Raw genomic sequence first — 20198 nt, forward strand, 5'->3', positions numbered from 1 at the left:
CTCTATATGAGTCCCACATTTAACAAGAGAGGTTACAGGGTACGTTTCTAAAAAGGGCATATCAATGCATAAATAAGGTTATCTCTAATCAGAAAGTAGATGATGTTGGATAAATGGTAAGTGCTGTCGAAAGGCACTCATAATTAAGAGAGGACAACTACACACTTTTGAAGAAGCACTGGTGAACAGACAAGAATGATATGTTGCAAATATATGCAACTGCTATTATATGAATTCCATTGTATTAGTCATCATGTTCTTCTGGGTATTAAAATCCTTTTCTATAATGAACTGAAACCATAAGCTACTCCAATTCTGTAAGTAGGTCACAGGATACTCGGAAATTCAAATCCTCCATCCAGACCTATATGCAGCAGCTACACCAAAGAAAATGCAGGAGAAAAAAAAATATATATATAATTTCTTACATCTGGCTGTATTCGTTTTATTGGTTTCCTCAGCTTGGTGCACTTATGCATGCAGAAAGAAAAAGACAGCACAGGTTATATGCCTATGCTTATCTAGGAGCATATGCTCATATATACAAAGAACAGAGGGGAGAGAGAAGCAGGGAGAAAGCAGCTCCCAGGGGAATGAAAACACCTGGCTACCACCAGCCAACCTTCCCCAAATTCCCGCCTGTGTCCTACTATTATCACTGTCAGATTCTGTAAAAGATCCAAGACTTGCAGATCTTGTCTATTTTGGAGGCAGCTAATGGGATTTGACATCCCATATGCCACCCATGACATGGTAGGATTTCCCCCTTCGGTTGTAGTCTACAATAACTTTCCCCAGCAGGTAACAAAAATGCATTGGGTTATCCTCTAGTCTATTCCCAAACTCCAAAAAGCAAAGTATTTTTTCTTAAAATTGTTTAAAGGAAGCCACTACTCTGACCAATGACTTGATTTCTAGTACAGCTCTATGAACAGTTGTGTAGGTCCCAGCTGGAGGTGGGAAACTAGAGTGTAAGGCTATGCATGAGGAGACAGAGAGCACAAACTTCCTAAGCCAGCTTTGTAGATGAGGAAAACACAGGTGGAAACAGTTTTCTAAATAGATGTATGCAATAAAATATATTGGCACTTTTTATTGTATCTTCCACCCTACTGTCTATGTCTACTTTTCATACACTGTACTTACAAGCACCTTATATAAAGTAATAGAATTAGTTAACTAAGTACCTCTGTTCCATCTGAAACGTTTTCCCTTGGTTGCGTCTGATTAATTTTGGCTAGAGCTCAATAAAGTAGTATATATTAATATGCCTTCTACATATCTCACTAGAGAGAGTCCTCTCTTCCTGCCAGCTTAGGTTACAAGAACAACCCAATTTAAAAAAAACTGGGCTGAGACTCATTTAAAGAACTCTTCCTGCTCTAACTTTTGCAATTCATTAGATCTCCATAATTAAACCAAATGGGAAGTCCTCCAGTTCCCCAGTGGGTTTTTGTTAGTCAGAAAAAAAAGGGGGGGTGGGAGAAAAGAAGAAGAAAAAAAGAAGAAGAAAAAAAAGGAAAGAAATCACAGTTTTCCTGCATGTGCTTTTCAGCTCTTACTGAGAAAATCCCAGCCTTTTCATGTGAACAGCTGCTGCAGGGTTACCCAGGGTCGGCTTGGGTATGAAGCAAAGGTTTCCTCTAGTCAGTTAGGGGAACATAGCCACGGTTGTCAAAAGGGAGAGAAAACAACTTCCATTCAATTAAAAGTACTTTTAAAGAGAAAAGCAGCAAGAAACATTTAAGAAGGAGACTTAACTAATGGAGATGATGAAAAGTTGGAAAAACAGAAATATCTATATGAAGTGCTAAATATGAAGCCAAAAAAAGTCAACAGAATCCAAATCAACCACTGATGAGTTTTCGGTTTTATATTGGTGCACACAGTTGGCGTGCCTTAACCTCGGAAACATGCTCAATACCTTTCTTCAAGTCCTCAGTCTCAGCTGAAGCAGCTTTAACACACACAGTGCCTCCATCCTCCACTGAGTGACCCATATCCCCAAGAGCTTAGCAGCCTGGGCATCCCAGGTGCATGGTTGGGCATGATGTTATGAGCCAGTATGTGTGGCCTCATCCTTTTAATCCTACTGTATTTACTTTGGAGGAGGTCAGGGGGAACATCCTCCTCCCCCTCAAACCAAAGGGGAAATGGGTCAAAACCATCCTTGACAGCCTCTTCATGCCACTATCCGCTAGTGGCCACTTCACACGGAGCACTTTAAAAGCTCAAGTAAATCCCATTACAGTATGGAAAGGTGCCTGGGTCAGAAAGCAGATTTGTTCTGCAGGCTTTGCTCCATGCAAGACCCCACCTCTCTAAGGACTTAGAAGTGAAGAATAAACAAAATTGTCCTCCTCCTCTAAAATCCCCCTCAAGACCCAAAATGCACCAAGATTTGCAAGGTTCTTGGAGTTTCAATTTCCATCCCATTTACGAGAAATGGTTAGTCTTACCAGCAAACGAAAAGCAAAGCTGACAGGTTTAATATTACTAACCACAACAACAGCTCTTTCTATTCCTCAAAGCCTTCCCCCCGACTTGTGTACGTGCTTATTCTCCCTGTCCAACATACCCTGCTCATTTGAATCACTGGGAGATATGTCCATATGAGTGGCCTGATGGAAATACCTGCAGTATTTATTTTGCAGGTATTCACATCTCCTCCCAGTAACATAAGGTAACAAGACGCTAATACAGAATTCACGATATCCTTGGAGATACTCAAAAGCTGTCTGGACTTGGTCCTGGACAACCTGCACTAGGTGACCCTGCATTGGCAAACATTTGGACCAAATGGCCTCCAGAGGTCCCATCCAACCTCGACTCTTCTGTGATTCTGTGAAAATATTTCTTTAATAGTTAAATGAATAGAAGGAGGAAAAAGGAAAGAAAGAAAAAAAAAAACTGATGTAGCACCTGACAGATTGCAATAGCTGCAGAAACTGAAATTCAGTTTTATCTCTGAAAGAACTGCAAGGAAGAGATTTAGCAGCAGTTTCCCCAGCTTTCCGGGCCACCATGCTCCACAGCAGGGCTAGGGGGATCTGCCTTCAGGAAGGAGGACCTCTGCTCCTGTGTGGCAGCTGCAGTAAGCAGTGATGACCACGATCCCAACAGCAGCCACCGAAGGCTTGTCTGGTTCATTTTGAAGAGGTCCAGCCACCAGTGATTATGTGACACAGGGCTGAACTTGTGGTCTATAAGCTTAACAAAACAAGAAAAAAAAAAAGAAAAAAAAAAGGAAAGAAAAAAAGAAAGGTACCTCCCCAGTATTCTGCCCCTACACCATATATTGGGGTTACTGAAGCCAAAGAATTTTATTGTTTTGCATAATCTCACTGTCTCCCATCCCTAGCATCAGCACATGTAAGTCCATAATGTACATTAGCAGATGTTCAGATAATCTCAAAAATCAATACCGATTGGTCATAGATCTTGTTTACCATGTTTTTATTCTACAAACTGTACACCTCACCAGGAAACCACATACCTATGGAGGGAAAAAAAAACCTACCAACCACAAACCAAACAACTTCTATTATTTACTTCATGGCAAGATTAATAGCTTGAAACAGAGATTAGTTTTCTGCATCACACTACACCAATCATACAAAAGCAGATCCCTGTTATGAAACTAAACCCGCACAACTCAATATGCTATTCATGAATAATCCAATGTGGATACAGACTTATTCAGCTACAGTGCAATTAAGAATGAAAAAGAGAGGGTAACAGTGGTAAACACCCAGGGATATTTTAAATTTAATTGGGATTAGCACGTAATGCGCTTACAGGCTTTTGAAGAGAGACTGTGCAGCAGCATAGTGAGAACATAGGCATTTGAAAGCCACAAGCACCTAATTTAATGGTCTTTTTGGATGGCAAAGACTGCTTTTGACAGTCAGTTCATTTGTACAGAGTTTAACCCAATGCTATTGATTTAGGCTGAACTGTGCTGATGGGGAGAAGACACCAGTGCTAAAGTACATTTTGAAATTTCAGGGCAGAGGAGCAGAGGCATGTGAGGGCATTGCTGGAAGGCCATGACCTTATCTCCCCTGGCACGCTGAGCTCCTCAAACACAGATACTACAGGTAGTACCGGGGGGTGCTAGCCTTGGTGAAAGAATAAAGAGAGGTTTGGGGGGGTTACCAACATGAGGCCAACCTGGTGTGTACAACGTATGTACCTGTATAGGAGGTGTAATCTATATGAATTCTGGCCCTTTGTGTGTGGTTGTTCTGGGGAAGGTAAAATGGGGGAAAAAAAATACTGTTTTTAACTAATATTTGTCTCAGGGGAGAAAAAGGCCTGTTATGGGCTCCCAAAGTATACGCAGCAGCTGTCAAGCTCACAAAGGGCATCTCCAAGCATCTCTTATAGGGCAAAGCTAGGTAAAAAAAAATGGAGTATTGAGGATTTTACATTGTGAATTTCCACAGCCACTTCATCTTGTGGTGACTTTTTCTACAGAAGGATAGTATGTTAGCTTTGGCACACAAAGTAAAATGAAAAGTGAGGAGAATCTGTGATCGTTTTTTTCTTTTTACCTGCTACTTCCCTCTCCTTCAGATCACAACTGTTAGAATGGCTTCATAAAAGCCAAAGTTTGCAGTAGGGCTCCTGCTGCAGAGGGGACCAGTGAATGTCCTTCAGTTGTCTTTGAGGATTTTCTTCCAAGCTGTTCCCACTGTGCTCCTCAACAGTTACCCAACCCGGTGCGAATGACTTGCACATGTTGCCTCAAATATTTCTACAACTGCAGAGCTTTGTTTGTATGTGGTGATAGTGGGGGAAATGGTGCTTATTACTACAAACCTACTTTATTCTAAATATATCTTCCACTTGCATCTGTGTGAAGAAACATGGATGAGGTTTTACTTTTGAGTGCTGGTAACTGGGTGTAGTGTATTTGTTATTGCTACACCTCTAAGAAAACTGCATTAGGGACCGTTGTACCAAGTGTTATTTTTCTCATGTATGGACAGTCTCTGCTCTGGTGAGCTTATACAAATTCGCCTTCTGCCAACAACCTAGCAAAACGCGGACCAAATATTCCGCTGACTTATGTCTGCTGCAGACCCACTGAAATCAATGAGGTTGACCTACTTGTAAATTGGGCAGAATTTGATTCCTGTGTTTATTTGTGGATGGCTACAGAAGAGGCTGACAAAGTCTGCATGGAAAAAGATAACCCAGAACATCAGAGGTAGTTTTAAAGGAAGTAGCTTCTGCTTGGACAAAACTTCAGAGGGTTTGAGGACACAACATGGGAACGGACGGACAAATCCTTACAAAAATAGCAACCAGACTATGCTTTGTTAACCTGGTAAGTGCTCAGTGAGCTCCCATGCTGGGAGAATTCATATGATCTCACTTCTTATGCTTACTACCATTTTTAATTTATACATGATTTGAATAAAAGGAAACCAGCTGCATGTCAATGGCATTTACCAATACCACTGCAGCAGTAAATCAGAAGCAAAAAGCCAAGAAAAGCCCTGAAAAAAACTGTCGGTATGCCACATAACTGACAGCGCAGTGGAGCCCAAAACGTGCTCCATCATTCAGGCACAGCATTCAGATCTGGAGCACCACAAGCAACGCAGCAACATAAATCTGAACATCCATCCTTTATAATAACAGAAGAGTATTAGCATTTGCCAAGCGGCTTCTAGTTGCCACAGGTTTAACAGGGACAGAAACAATGATGGGGCATAACTCAGAGCCAAAGTAATTAAAGGTTTGGGCTGATGACTGTGATTAAGATACCAGCTCCGCTGTTTATCTGTAAGCACCCAGGTATCTCAGGAGCAGCTGCACTGGTTGCTGAGCTGTTACCTCATGTTCGGCAAGGATTTATGCACCACAGCCTGCAAATATCACTGGAAAGGGATGGGTGGAAAGGACAGCTGGAGGAAGCCTCAGTGGTCTGGAAAGTACTTCTGAAGCTTGCACCTCTGCTACAAGAAGTCTTTTTGGAGACCACAAGTTTTAAAAAGGCTGACAAGTAAGAGCACATAAGATTTTGAGAGACCCAGGACATGGGTTTGGAAATGGCTAGCATCCTGCAGAAAGTGAGACAGCCTGCTATCAAACCTAGCAGAAACTGTGGTTCCTGCTCATTGAATAGCTACTTGGGTGGGTTGAAAGGGATGTACATGATGTCTGCACTCTCATTTTAGCAGCAAGAAATCTTGGCCAAAAAAAAAAGGAAAAAAAAAAGAAAAAAAAAGAAAAAAGTATGCTACCCATAAGTGAGTAAAAACAGGAATTATTTAAAAGTTCACATGGAATAGAGGGAAAGTCCAAGCACAGACAAGGTAAAACATCTTAAAAATGAGCCTCTACACAGGGCTTTCCATCATTTCCAGGATGCTCTAAACCAAGCTGGCATGCTGCGGTGCAAAGGCTAGTTTTGACTGGCACGCAACTGCTTCTGGCTTCCAACGATTTCCAAACTCAGCAAGAGCTATGAGCCAGGAGCCACTACCTCTCACAGACACGCTACCAGCATGCTTAATTTGGGAAAGGAAAATACAGTCTGGCACATAATCCTTGAATGGCTGCCAAGCCCTGCTCTCATCTGTGCGGCATCAGAGCTGGCCAAAAAAACAGAAAAAAAGCCCAAACACCAGGCTGGACACCCTTAGTAATAAACCTCCCACCCCAGCGACCTACGTCCCCATGTGCTTACCTTCCTCTATGCATAACAGAGAATCAGAGCTTCTATTTAGAGCCGGTACAAACATCAAGCCATGAGCAATCTTGAAGAAATCAGGAGTCAGGCAATGCAACACAAAAATGAATCTACACAGGAACTTTCACAGCCTATAATGTTGAAATAACTACTTCTGGAGACTGTGACCAGGCTTACTTCACCATCCTCCTCGATACCACCACTAAGAATGACAAAAATTTTGCCTCCAAGGCTGTTCCACAATACATTCTCCTGTGCCTAATCCAACTATAATTAAATATACCTAATTTCAAATGGGGAAATTTCAAACTTATTAAAAAGAAACCTGCAACTCTTATATGGATTAAGAAACATTTTGGAATTACACAGGCATGTATTATTAACACAATTTAGGCTTAATCAGAGAAGATATCCACAACTGTATGTCTTTGAATAAAGACTACTCCACATAGATCTCAGAAATTACAAAGTACGGCAGAGTGGAGTTTTATAAAAATAAACGTATGATAATAAATGTGGAGATAGCTGTATTTATTTACATTTTAAGCCCTAGGAAGCATTGATGTCTTATTTCAAAACATTCTCTACAAGCAGGGAGACTAAAACCAACATTTTGGGTGGGCCTGTTTGGGTTTGTGTCTTTTATTTATTTATTGTTTTATTGTTTTAAATCACTTTGTCATTTAACCACTTACCTCTGGAAATCTGGACTTAAAAAAAAAAAAAAGCAAAGCGGCATCAGTTGACAGTGCTGACAATGAAAAAAAGAGTTTGCAAATAGGATATTCTATTTTTGTCCAATACCATAAAACAATGTTTACCTTCAAAAAACATGCTCCAGAAAACACACTCAAATACACATGAAAATATATATTTTGGTTGATGTCTTCTGTTGCAAGTATTGGTATTGAAAAACTTAAAAGTTTTCTACATTCACTAAAGGAAGAGAAGGAAGAAGAGGACTCCAGTAACACACTACAGTGCAGCTCAACAATATGCTGTGCAGATCACAGAAAATAGTTCAAAGCTGTTATGTTATGCACAATCCCATGAATTGCTTTTAACAACTACAATTTTTATGAAGAACAGGAGCAATATTTGATCACATTTGCCTCAGTCCAACTCCAAAGTTCCCAACTCAGCCATACCAGGCAGTGGATTGGCTGATGGGTATCTCTTTCCACTACTCCAACACTAACCATCCCACTGAGTCAATCAGCTCCATACCTCTAACTTTTCTCCCCAGATCTAAGACACCCTTGAGTCCATGCCTCTCTTCATTTGTGGACTGGGGCGATGAACCCATCTTGGCTGGAATGTTGATGGTCACTGGTGGAATCACCAGCTGGGAGCAGCTTAGACAGCTTTCTTGTGGGGACAGACTTATGTGTTCTGTCTCCCAACCCATTCATTTGAATGCACAGTAAGAGGCAGACATAATTATTTTTCATGTTCCCTATTAAGATAACTATTGATTTTGCCCCCTAAGTGAGCCTTGATACCTCTCTGGTTTCAGGGGAATGCTGGACAGATCCCCAGCTGCACAGGAGTTCCAAGTGCCAAAAAGGTAATGTGTCTTCCCTGGTCATGTGTTAAATAAAGGGGCTGAAATCAGTCTATCTTTTAAAATGCTCCTACTATTTATAGTATTCAAGCCACCATAAATCTCAGGGAAGTAGACCAAAGCTCTAGAGAATTTAAACAATTTTGTCTTAGATTAAAAAAGAGTTTCATTTCATGTAGAGATAAACTATTGAAAAGGTCTTGGGGAAAAAAAAAAAGACGAAGTATTTCAGATGAATCATGTAGTAGCGGAAGTGTCTCATTTTGTAATCTGTATCAGTTGCTGACCCTTTCTTGCCTTCTCTTATGTTCATTCAGCGAAAAATTAACTGTTCAGAAGTGCAACATAACTACAAAAACATGAAGCCACTCATTCATGAGAAGTGAGCCTGCTAGGAAAGCAGCAGCAGACACCCTGCTGATTCACTGCCTGAAGGAACTTTGTTGAAGGTGTATGGAAAAGAGTATAAAAACTTACATAAGCAAGACAGCCCCTTCACAGTTCTTACAAAACAATAATATTCTGGCTTTATGTTGCCAAATTTGCTACTTCAAGGAATTGAGCAGCTGGTCTGTCACAGAATAGTGACACAGCCTCTTGGACTAGACTAAACAATGATAACCCACTTTCAGAACCTGGCAGAAGTGTCCCAGCCTCAGCCCATCTTTCTTTAACCACAGGCTCCCTCCTTGCTCTGTTTAACATCAGCCACCTGTTTACCAGTCACAAAACTGCCTTGAATCTGGATTTGCAAAAATGTTGCCATCTCTCACAAAGCAAAAATTTCAGTGCATTTCAGAGACAGATGGAACCGTCTTTCTGCTCTTTCTCAGCATTTGTTTGAATGATGGTGCTTTCAAGAAGAAAGAAACCCACAAAACAAACTGAACAAATTAGGACAATTTGCACTTGAATTGTCCCACCCTGAGCAACAAAGCATTCTCTCTCTCAGCACTGGTGCTGCTCAGATGAAGGGGCAGGAAGGATTGGTAAAATAATTGTGATGTCCTCACAGCGACCCATCTCACTCCTCCACCTTCTGTTTGGACAAAATGATAATTTAATTCAGTTGTTACTGATAATTTATTACACAACATTTTAAAGTAGTAACACTGCTTTTGGTATTTTTCCCATCAGCATTTAGCTATGGCCAGTTATTCATGGCACTTAATTAAAAGCTTTGAAAGTAGGTCATGACCTGCTGCCATTTCCAGGCATGTTTTATCAAAGAACAGAACAGTACACATAAAAGCAGCAAGGAAAATAAGTGGAAGAATATGGCTAAAAGCACTCATTTTTTTAGGAGCATCATGAGAAGCTGAAGTAATGGGAAAAGCATGCTTCTTTCTGTCCCATACCCTTGCCATCTTGTCCTGCTTTACCATCCTTGAAGGACAACACAGGGAAAACTTACTGTCTTGTTTCTAATTTGCTCCATGCCCAGCCACAGGGGTTCTGGTACAGGAAAAGCAGCCATCGCTCATCAGAAAAAATCCTCACATAAAACAGGGCAGAATCATCAACCAGATCACTTCATCAAGTCCAAGTAATCAATCCAGAAGGAGGGTTTATTTAATCTGAACAATATTCGGGGGACCAGGGGAAGAAGAGCAGAGAAGGGAATATGCTTCCAGCATTCATCCCGGGAAACTGACTCAGACTATATGCACACAAGCTGAACAACAACTCTCTCACTTGCACCAGGACTGTTGGCCATGCTGGAATAAAGCATCTCCTCCCTTCTGTCTTTGTAGGCATTTCCATGGGTTGACTTAAAACAGGATCTTCAGGGCTGCATGCGTACTTCATTATCTGTCTATACAGTATCTTTTCTAAAGATTGTGCTTCAATTCACTGGTAACATACCCCAGAAACCAACATAATAGAAGCTTGCCTCCCGACTGTCTCATTTTCAGATAACGGAGACTCAATTTTACATTTATTGGCAGAATTTCATGCATCAAATTCCCTTTTTTTTTTCCAGCTGGACTAATCCACTAACTTCAATAATGGCATGGAGAGGCGCATTTTCCCATTTCAGTTCACATGCATTCTCTAGCCGCAGGGGACATTAAGCTTCAGTAAGGACTATTTTAAGAATCAGTTGCTCTTTTTGTTGTTGGTTTTTTTTTTTTTTTAATTCCCAAACTCAACTATGAAATTGAACAAAACCAGACAATTTGTCATTAATCTGTCCATTTAGATAGACCCACTGAGCTAGGATAATGACATATATTGAGTGGTACAAGCTCAGGAATTACACTGAGCTGAGAATGCACTAAGCTGCCATGAGAAATCTGTGGTGTCTTGGTGTGATCTCACGCTGTAACTTCCATTCATGGAAGGCCCTGTCAATCAAGATGTACTAGAAATGATTCAAGACTTCTGGTGTTGCTCAAAAAGATCTTTAGGAACCAAATTTACATGAACACTTCAGCTTTTAGGGTTTCTGACATAGCAGTCTATGTCACCAGCTGGGGCATTCAGTTCTCTCCCTGCATGTCAAGACACATAAGCAAAAAATGAAGATGCAAGAATGAAAAGAAGCCCCAAATTAAAAGGCAACTCTTCGATCATTATAGAAGATAAGGAGAAGGTAACATGGAGTAAGATGTTCTGGTCACACGTGACAGACAAGAGTAAGTGAGGAGCAAACCCTGTCTCTAAAGCAAATCAAGGCACATAAGCATGTATTTCTCTTTAACTCAATGTTGCAGGACCTGCAAAAAAAAGGTTTCATCAATAAATAAACAAACAATAAATAAATAAATAGGTAAACTGTCTAGTTTTCTAAAATCTGAATGAAATCTCCAGATGTAGCTAATGGCAGCTCATCATAGGCATCAAACTGTTGGTACCTCCTCTGTACTGCTGTTGATGTCCAGCAAGCAGAGGGCATGAAAGTCCTTCAGCTTCACCCACCCCCTCACATCACTCCCTCTCATTCTTTGGCACAAGGTTTACCTGCCCTATGTTACTCCAATGACATGTTTTATCTGTGTACCTAAGTTACCATGGAGTAGGAGAAAACTTTGTAAATCTCCACCGTTCAAACAAATTCTCTCAAGATGTGTCATTTTAATGCATTTTCTCATTCTCTCTTTACATACCATCCTACCTCCCTCCTTCCCCTCCAGCTGAATTTCCCTTCCCGTTTTCTTCAAGAATAGTGCACGCAGAAAGAAGTGAAAATGCAGCAGCTGCTCACTTGTTAAAATATTTATATTTTTCATTTGTGCTTTAGAGATTGAGCCAATTACGCTCTCTGACCCAATTTGAAAAAAAAAATTGAGAGATGTATGATTTATTTTATCTAAATAAATATGCAGAGTCATTTGAAAGAGACAAACACAAGTGACAGATGGGGGGATGGGAGAAAAAACATGCTGGCTATTTTTTGAAATATAAACCTGCGTTCCAGTCCTTTCTTGGGAATGTTTACTTCTGCATTAACACCACAAATTATTTCAACTGCACTGTAAATATTTCTATTAATTTCCTAGATCAGTTAAATTTCTTTAGAATCCTAAATATAGAAAAAAAAGGAAATGCCTTTAAATGATTAACAAGATGTGAAGAACTTTGCTGGGATGTAATGTCTTTAAATTATTAACAAGATGTGAAGAACTTCAAAGGGACTTTGGAAAAGCTCCTGTTTGGTACTGACCCTGCTCCCCTACAACAGCCCAGCAATTATTTCAATAACTTGTGCTTGAATACAGTTACAGCAATCCCTCTGAAAATACTACAAACTCTGTAGTAATGTGCAGTTGATGTGCATATCAAGAAAGGTGCATTTTCGGCAGTGAGAGGCATGAGAATTGAGAGCTGCTTGGGGTTCAGTGGGATTAATATTAGTTGAGCACAGAAGGTCCATATGGAAATGATCAGTTAAATGAAGACTGAACGCTCTGTATGAACTCTTCTTAAGTAGAGCAGAAAAATATATTACTTTTCATCTGTACAACTGACCTTATTTTTTTTTGTCTTTTCCAGTAGAAAACTCCCACCATTCATTAAAGCACTTCACATGCAACAGAGTCCTTAAAAGGAGATCTGGCTCTTGCCCAAGAGCAAGATGGATATCTATCCGGCCCCTACCCATACAGTCTCCTCAGCTTATAGGCTAATTAAAAAAAAAAAAAAAAAGAAAAAAAAAGAAAGAAAGAAAAAAAGAGTACTGTAGGTCTCCTCTTCATCTCTTTAATTTTTCTCTTCATTTATCTTTCTGTTTCATACCATTTCACTGAATTGCATTTGGGTAATATGTCATCGACTGAGGGCCAGAATTAAAACCCATCTGTGGGTTTTAACCTTCTTAGTTCAGTTCTCTAAAAAATATTAAAAAAAAAAAAACACAAACTTCAGGTGGACAGTAACTCACGGAGAAGCTTCATACTTTCATTGTTCCATAGCACAGGCCTGCACACCTGCACTCTTTTAGCAAACAGCTGAAGCAGTTGAGCATCTACCCACCAGAGCTCCCCTGCTCTTGTCCCAGCACTAGCCCCAGCCCCATGAGATGGACCTACACCTGAACATTGACACAGTTTCAGTTTACATCTCCTTCCTCTACTGATCACCAGCTTCAATACTGGGATGTAGCCACCTGGGGTTTAGTTCATAACAGCTTTCATTTCCATACTTTATTTACAGAGTCATAGTGACATGGACCATATCACATGGGCATAAGGAGCTCTGCTTTTCTGTGGGGTTTTCGCAGATTTTGATATTTTTGTTCATATCTGGTGAGAACTTTTCAGGCAAGACTTGCTGTTTCTTCTACAGTTCACAGATGAAGATAGCAACACTATCATCAGTGTTCATCATCAGTGTATCATCAGTGTTCATCAGATCATCCAGACTAAGGAGGCAGTTTTCCAATCTTGTTTTAAAGTCAAAGCTTGTTCAGATAAAATACTGCAAGCAGTAATGGAGAGCATGTTAAGAAGGAGCGACCTAATAAGACAGCTTTATGAGGCACCTATCTGCTATGCACATTGTTGTCTAAGAAAAGACACAGCACCCACCAAGCACATTATAGGCACATTTCTAGAAGAGAACTATGTCTAAAGGAAATCTAATGAGGGCAGGAGACAATGCTACCAGCTGGAAGCAGAGATGCAAATGCCTCCTCCTTTTACCCAATCTTGTTTTCACAGTTTTATGTCACAGAATATATTTATATATTTTTAATATGCCATTGTCGAATTCATTTGTCACATGGAGAGTCAAAACAGTCAAGAACTGTCTGGTTTGCAGGGCTGGTGCTACTTCAGCAAGCTTAAACCCCATCAAAGAATCAAAAATCACTTGGATCTTCACAGAAAGTGTGCGTTGCTTCTGAAGGCAGAGGAGAACCCCACCCAGGTCTAGCTGTTTAGCCTTTGCTCAAGAACCAACTTGCCACCAAATTTCACTGGATTTCAGTTCAAGATCCAGGCAGTCTTTCAGCAACTTATTTTTCCTTCCAGAACCACAGCATACCTATCCTCTGTACATTAAAAAAGAAGAGATACCAAAGCCAGATGTTCTTCAATAAAAAACGAGCTGTTGGTAACACTAAAAAGATATATTAGTGGTTTCATAGGAAGAGGTTGATATCAGGCTAAAAATACGCTGGAGGATCAAAGAGTATCCACTAGCAGTACCCCACAGAAAGCACAGGACAAGTGCCAAACATGGGGCTATGGATGGAGAGCTGGAGTGCGCCAGAACCCTTGCCCTCATGTCATACACCTGGTTCCCCCTGCAGAAACTGCAGCTGGACCCACTGTGGGCCACGTTGTCACCCTTCCTCCTTTGCTATGTGGTTTGAATAAGAGGACAAGAAAACTATGACTCCATAATTGCCCGTAGCAAGTGTCTCGTGGGAGGACTTGTAGGATTTGGATTGGCCATGAGCATGACAGCACTTCTGGTGGACTAGTTGGGGCACATGATATGACATTTATTTTGACTTCATGCTTTCACACCACCTTCATGCAAGCTGTAGAAGAACAGCTGGTATCTGATCAGGCACCAAGCCAAACGGTACTGAATTACATAATCCAGCTTTTCTTATTTTTTATTTGTAAGTAGAGGTGTGAAACTGGATGTGCAAGGAACAGCAAAGTGGGAATAACCTTATCATGAAGCCACTACAGCAAAAGACAGTAAGTTGGGTATGGGGTGTCTGTACAATATAGGTTGAACTGCCATCAGACTGGCCACCGTTTAATAATGTACCTGACCCCTGCCTTCCAGTCATGCGTCACAGAGGTCTCCCACAAGAAAAATGCCTTCTTCAGTCTGCCTAAAGTCTTAACAAGAGCACTGCAAGTCTGAGGGCTTGTGTGTAGATAAAGGAAGATGCCCTGACAGAACTCTTCTCCATTAATGCCAGGACATGCCATCTACTATATATCTTCTGGAGCTGAGTGTGCAAAAGTCATGGGGCATTTCATTGGTGCTATGCGCCTGCTGCTGTGGGGCTGGGTGGGACCAGCATGGCATGTCCCTGCACGGAGCCAGGGTAGTGCGGCATTTACCTGGTGCTCCACCCAAGACTCCATACTCTGAACATGTTCCCAGTGTTTTCAGACCTCTGGCTCCACTATTCCTGTACAGTTATTTTGTTCCAAAGCACTCTGGAAAGTCAGCATGCAGAATGTCTCACCAAGGAAGTGAAACTCTCCTGCAGGTACTTGAGAGCCTCCTATTACAGTTGGTGTAGTAAGGTCATTCACAGCTCCTTCAGTTTAACATACACTCTTAAACAATTATGTTTAATTAATAAACCTAATAAATCTGTCTACTGCTAAGGCACAGAACCAACATCAGTTGGACTTTTTATTATCTCCTCTTCAACATCCTCAGCCATTATTTTCAGAGATTTTTAGAAGATGTTTAGACTCAAGGAAGTAGAAGTATGCACTTTAAGAAGTAGATTACTAGAGATACACCAGACGAGAGTTTGCAGCCTTAGGCTGGGAGAATCCCCTCCACCCCCCAAAACCAGCTGACTTCACAATGCAAGTGCAACCTCACTGCTGAAGAATGCCTGAAGCAGCAAGGGAACAAGAGCTTCTGCTAATCTTTTTAACCCTTAAAATTATCATTTTATGTATCTGAATTACTGATGAGCCTAAACTGCAGTGGTTGATACAGGTTTTGGTCCAGGCCTGTATTTTTATTGAAAATAAATAAATAAATAAATTTGTATGCACACAGTTTATATATGTTTGGGAGTACTTTGAATTTTATGGACGGATCCTCTGTTACTACAGCAGATATATTAACTTATGTGAAATTATAATAAAAACATCAATCTTGACATGAATTTCCCTTTTGCCTCCTTGTATTTCTGAACTGTTGGTCTATCATTTTGCTCTAAAGCACTAAAAGTTCCCTTGGTGGGACTATAGGAAAATTAGTGGCCTTCCTCACCTGCATAGCATCACCGCAAAGACATTTAAGAAGGTAACAGAAAAATTATTTTTACCATTTGGAATTTTGAGCTAAAATGTCATGGATGACCCCCCAAAAATATCAGCTCCACTTAAAGTTAGTGGTAAAATCTTAGGGCGGATAGCTGAACTTTACCCTGAACTTCAGGTGCTATGGGGTTCTCCTTGAGCAGAAAGTGCTAAAAGGGAAGTAAAGTTAATCCAAAGTCAGTTTATCTCTGTTTTCCAATAAAAGTGTGCATTTAGCATACTGGCATATGTTGGCAGGAAGCAAGCTTTAGACCACAGGTTAAAATAATTGCAAGAAGAGAATGTTGTAGAAAAAAATCAAGATAATAATTAGAGAAATGCATCTTTCAACTTGTGAGATTTCTCCCTGCTCTTTTATATAGGATCAGTTCCTTTTTCACCATTTCTTTTCAACAGTCTTGCTGCCACTGCTGGTTTCGAGGTTCACCTCCCCATGGGTAGCTATACTTTAATGACAGCTGAGTTATCCATGCCCGAGCAGACCAGCAAGTGGTTGAGAATGGAAGTAAATCTCAGGAGTTTTTGTATAATAGTCCTCCCTCCTCCTTCAGACTACTTCCCTCCTCTTTTATAGGGACTGTCCAAAACGCCTTGTCTACCTATCTGCAAAGGGAGGTGGCATGGTCTTCTGTAACCGTACCTACAAAACCTCTATAACAGAGAGGACATGGAGGGAAAAAGCCCCCGACCCAAAACCACCAGACAGACTTAACATCACAGGGGAGTAATGGTGAAGGAAAAGGAAATGGAAATGAACAAGATGCAATACAAGCACACTAGTTATTTCCTGTTCATTTACTTCTTATTTTTTTATTCCTGTGTAAATTGACCCCATCTGTTTTTTTTTCATTCAACCCCTGAAGGGAGAATATGCACCATAGTTTAATAACAACTTTCCCATGAGACTTGGAAATTCAGTGTCGTCTTGACATATTGTTCCAAAAAGTAGAGGCAGAAGGCACAATGTGAAGTAGTGTAGCAGTGCCGTGTGACAAGCAATAAGCATTTGCAGAGACATGTAGGATAAGAGTGAGCTGACAGCAGAACTGAGAACAAAACAAATGTAATCCAACATTAAACACCGAAGCACAAGTGTACTGTGTGAAGACTAGTTCCAGCACGGCCTCAAGCACTGAGATGACTTTCCCACTGGTACTTCTGCTGTGAATTTTCAAGGTAACCATGGAGCACTCACAACATCATGAGAAAAAAAACTATACATCATTCTTTTGAAATCTCTTCAAATTAAACACTGTGGAAGAAGAAATCTGTAACCACCCTTTGGCAACTCTGCAACATAATGTCCTAATCTCATACACTATTAAAATGGCCAAATGCTTTAAGGAGTTCCATCAAAACTACCTGAACCCCTGCTTATTGGCTGAGGTGGCCATAATCATTATTCAAACAAAGGTTACCAGTTCTTCACTTTTGAGGATCCCATGCAAGAGACTGTTTTGATGATGTTCATCTCTGCACATGAGCTCTTAAGGGTTAAAGACTAAAAATTTGACTTCTTAATGACTACACACAGATTAACTGAAGCCTTCTGTGTGGACAAAAAGAGTCCCGCTGTGTTATTTGGAAAACAGTCCTTCTGATATGGATTTTGGGGGTTATGAACTTGCTTTAGATTCAGGTCTCATCCACAATTTATTTATTGTTGTTATAGCCTCTCCCTTAAAACAGGAAGATATCATTTATATATTTCCCCAACTCCTTGGGACTAAGGCAGTCAACCCTCCACATTACCCTGGTGCTCTAATTCGGGGTTACAATCATACAACACAAAGTGATTTATTGTCCTGGCATACTCTGAAAAAGGTACCCAGCTCTGAAAACAGTCTCAGAAAAGGAAATTTTCATCACCCAGTTCATAATAAAAACATTTGAAAGAAACAGAGGAACAAAACAGAAAACACATGCGCAGCACAGATGTTGTAGGAAAAATTAGTTTGTTTCTAATGCAGTGGTGAAATTGGTCAAGACCACCACATCTGTTCTGAAGTACAGTTCTCATAAACACAAAACAAGGCCACAAGCAAAGGCAAGGATTAAGCAAAAAGGAAGCAAGATGCCTTCACTCCCTTATTAGCATGGGCCAGAATAGCACATCTTCCCTTACTTCATGAGAGGCAGGAGGTGCCAACGCATTCAGGTAGAGATCAGTGCCCACTTCTCTTCTGAGCACAGAAGAGTGAGATGTCCTCAAAACAGCTCAGCACTGGTCCTTTGGAAAGCTGTTCCCTTATCTAAGTGCATCCATCTGCTTTGGGACGCAGACAAATGTTATTGCAAACTTTTCTGGGAAAACAAGGATCTTATTGAGAAAATAATAAAAAAAACCACAACCACCACCATAAATCAGATGCCTTTTCATTAGATTCCCCAACCCCCCAGATATTAGAAAAACTTCAGTCGGTATAGATGGAAACTGTATTTTTGGAAACACAAAATTCAAGCATATGTAAATTGAGAACAGCCAAGCACTGTCCACCCTGCAGAGATATGCCTCCAGAGCATTCCCTCTCAACTCTGCAGCTAGAAATAAATACTTTTACTATCTAGGCAATCAAGTTTTAAGTAGAAATTGTTGCTTTCTATAGGGTGTCAAGGTCACTGACAATTTCTACTAAAACAAAACAGAAAACACAATAGTAGAAGTTTACCCCAGTGAGACTTGTACATGTCCAAAAAATAGCGAGAAAGAGATGAAATGCCAACACTCTGTACTTTTGGGGAGCAATCATTGGATGCAGCTAATAATGAAAGAAACTCAAGATAGAAAATCAAGCCTGAAGAATCTTTTTATAAATTTTACTTGCAATGGAAATAAATGTAATAAGGTGGTATGCTGAAATGGATATGTGGGGAAAAATATAAAAGGAGGAAGCATCGTTAACAGATAATTTATTTTCCTCTAAATTTCGTGTAAGAAGAGGAGAGAGGAGAGGGGAAAGAGAAGAAAGGAGAAAAGGAGTTATTTACGAGTGCTCAGAGGTAAAAGTCAATACATAACAACTCAATAAAAGAAAGGCTGTCTTGAACATAGCAAATTTCTATTAAGATTAATTACAAAACACTGTAGTACAATAAACTTTCCTTCACCATGCCCAGTTGTCGTATTTTTTACATCCCCCATGACCTTCTCAGTGCCCTTGAACTGTAGCATTAGTTACACGCAATGTATTGTGAAGTAAAATGAACAATGATCATCCATGCCCAAACTCCATATATAGATTTTAAAAAACATTGGCAAATGGGCTATTAAAAGTAGATGCACCTTATTGATCTCCTCTTAAAGCAATTTACAGTTAGACAGCACTGTTTTCTCAATGGTGTTAGAACAAAAATTGCTTGTATTTATCTTGTTGGCAAGGACAAAATGCATCAACACATTAGAGCTGAGATTTGTACCCTGCTCAGACAGCCCTAGGAGCTCATCTGTTGTATATGGCACTGAACTGCACATGTGCTAACGTGCTGATACTTTAAAAGACTAGGATTAGCAAAAGAAAGAAATATTTTGCCATGCAATTGCATTTCTAAATGATTCCCTATATTATTCAGTCCTCAGTGTGTACCCTTCAAGACAAGTAATTACAGAAAATGCTTTCACTGCAAAAACGTCTGGAGATCAAATAGCGTGTTTCATCAAGACAAAAGTATCTTTATCTATGACACTTTATTTGATGAGAGGAAAAAAGCACATATTGGAAGGAAAGAGATATGCAGGAATGGGACAGGGGTAAAAGGAAAAGATATCTTAACCAACCAAAATGCACATGAATCAGAAAAAGAACTCAGTTTGATCACTTCCTTATGGTACCCTGGTTCAGGACAAGTCTCCTGCCTGACATGCCTTCTTCCCTTATAAACTTTCTGTTATACATCTTCTGTAAAATTTTGTGAATGGACCTGGAAAAAATGCAGGAATATTACATTTTGCTTAATTCAGTGAGAAAACCACACAGACCATGTTGCACTAGTCAGTGTTTATTAAAGAAATACAGAGGTTCTACCTGCACGTCAGATTGAGTCTTGCTTAATGGGTTCAAAATCTGTCCCCCCTCAGTAGACATGACTTTAGGTACACACCTTTTCCCTTCTATAAACAGCCAGTCACAAAACCATGCTTCCCAGAAAGTCAAACAGTGATAAAAATATTAGTCATAGTAATCAGACAAAAGAGAGTGTGAGAGAAAGGTTTTATTTTCGTTTGGAGTAAGGCTGAAATGTGATAAACCCTATCTGTAATGACTGTGAGCATCATCTAACCCAGACAATGACTTGACCATGAGGTTAAAACTAAGCGGGAACACTAATGATGCCATCATGACATTAAGTCACCAGAAGCACTGATGCATCAGAGGGCTAAGATGCTGTTAGCCTATTCTTCTCCGTTCCCAGCAGACATTTATCTTTCTGTATCATGAATCACTAACAATGC

The 20198-nt window shown here is 40.2% G+C and overlaps 1 protein-coding gene across 2 annotated transcripts in view; it reads right to left on the reverse strand.

Annotated features, from left to right (window-relative positions):
- EGFR (epidermal growth factor receptor) overlaps positions 1 to 20198 on the reverse strand; it is a 158656-nt gene that overhangs the window by 100380 nt on the left and 38078 nt on the right. The window lies entirely within an intron of this gene.

This window comes from Anser anser (assembly GCF_964211835.1).
Source record: "Anser anser genome assembly, chromosome: 2".
Classification (NCBI taxonomy): Eukaryota; Metazoa; Chordata; class Aves; order Anseriformes; family Anatidae; genus Anser; species Anser anser.